Source organism: Phodopus roborovskii, unplaced genomic scaffold (assembly GCF_943737965.1).
Source record: "Phodopus roborovskii unplaced genomic scaffold, PHOROB, whole genome shotgun sequence".
NCBI classification, from domain to species: Eukaryota; Metazoa; Chordata; class Mammalia; order Rodentia; family Cricetidae; genus Phodopus; species Phodopus roborovskii.
The window spans coordinates 23256850-23258733 of record NW_026126541.1 but is presented as its reverse complement, the minus strand read 5'-3'; the positions used below and the strand labels follow the sequence as shown (position 1 = coordinate 23258733).

General features: G+C 37.7%; 1 pseudogene; it reads left to right on the top strand.

The window, feature by feature from the left end:
• The first annotated feature begins 621 nt into the window (after nt 1-621).
• Nucleotides 622-1384, top strand: LOC127233228 (TIP41-like protein; annotated as a pseudogene).
• The last annotated feature ends 500 nt before the right edge of the window (nt 1385-1884 follow it).

The following is a 1884-nucleotide window of genomic DNA, read 5'->3' as shown; positions in this document are numbered from 1 at the left end:
CAAGCTTTCTACATTTATTTATTATTCTATTTATAACTTGATTTAGTATTTCTATTTATTTTCTCCTTCTCATTTATACTATGTGTGTATTATTATATTGCTAGAATGGGCTACTTGTTCTTAACAGTAATCCTATTAATTAATTATTTTTGCTTGTTCCAAATTTCTATTTCCTTTACCTCAATTTTTACTTCTTCTAGATTACTGAACAGGATATAGCTTATTTTTACTCTTCATTGTTAATAATAAAACTATTTATAACTAATCATTTTTCTCAGAATATAGCCTGGTACTACTGTGCTATTATTCTTGTTTGCATGAACATTATTTAAATCAAAAATGAAATATTCTCAGGCTTAGAAGACTAAGCATACTTAAGTGCTCCTATTTTGCTTTTAGTAAATGTCTGTTTTTGTAATTACAAGTAAGTATATTGTTTATTAGAAAGAGAACTTTTCGAAAAACCACTAGGGACTACCAAGATGGCAGAAGGGTGGGCCCAAGGCATGGCTGCAGGAGGCAGGGCCAGGATGGTACCCAGGAGCAGTGTTTCAGGGAGGGCCACACTGTGACTGCTATCACCAGCACTTGCTCTGAGTGGTCCTGCAGTCCACCTCTGCCATGATAATCCACGGCTTCCAGAGCAGACACCAGGACTTCTCTTTCGGGCCTTGGAAGTTAACAGAGGCCAACACCCACATCACAAAGTCAGTCTGCAGATGTGGAGAAGTTAGCTGATGAATTGCATATTTCATCCTTCCCTGAAATTATGTTTGGAGACAAAATTCTAAGGATCCAGCATGGCTCTGGCTTTGGAACTGAGTTCAATGCTACAGATGCACTAAGATGTGTAATCTACCAGGGAATGCTTAAGGTATTTTGTGCTGAAGAGTGTCAGGAAAGTAGGAAGGAAGGTGAACCCTCCAAAGAAGTTATTAAACCATATGATTGTACCTATACAAGAGATTATAAAGGTGCATTACTTGGAAAATCTCCTAAATTAAAGGTTGTACCTACACCAGTTCATATAGGTACAGAGAAATTGAAAGCCAGAGAACAGATTAAATTTTTTGAAGACGTTCTCCTGTTTAAAGATGAATTACATGATCATGTACTTTCCCAGTCTGAGTGTGAAAATTAGAGTAATGCCTTCCAGCTTTTTTCTGTTATTGCATTTTTTTCCTTGAGAATTGATGGTGTGCTTATCAGAATGACACAAGAGAGCAAAATTGCTAATTGAATGCACATTCTACCTTCCCTCTTCATGGAACCTAATGAAATATCACAATATTTACCAATCAAGGAGGCAGTTTGTGAGAAGTTAGTATCTCCGGAAAGAGTTGATCTTAACCCTGTGGACTCACAAAACACACCCTCGGAATAGAATGTGGAATAGCATACCCTCCTTGTGGAGCCTGCCTGGACACCACAACTGTTTTTAGGGATATTTTATTATAAGAATTAATTTCCTTGCTTATGCTCAGATTTTCTGTGGCCTAAAGGCAAATAAATAAAAGAGCATTACAGCAGGTTCCACTCAGCTTCCATTTATATTGTCTGTTTTCAAATTCCTACTGAAGGTATATGCTCTGGAGCTACATTTGGATTCCTAAATTATACAAAATTGTGACTTCAGCAGCAATGATGTGTATGTGTCTCAGGAGGGGGATATGATCAGTGTCCATCATGAAACATTGTCTTCTACTGTGAAGAGGATAAATTATAAATGCCATCACTGAGTCCCAATGCCTTGTGACTTCCACAGGATTCTGACTGCATGCTGACACACTGTACTGGCTGGGCTTTGGGCGGGCTTTCGGGTGTTTATTCTCACTTCTGGAGAGTTGTGACATGTCACCTAGGAAATTAATCTTGTATTATTCA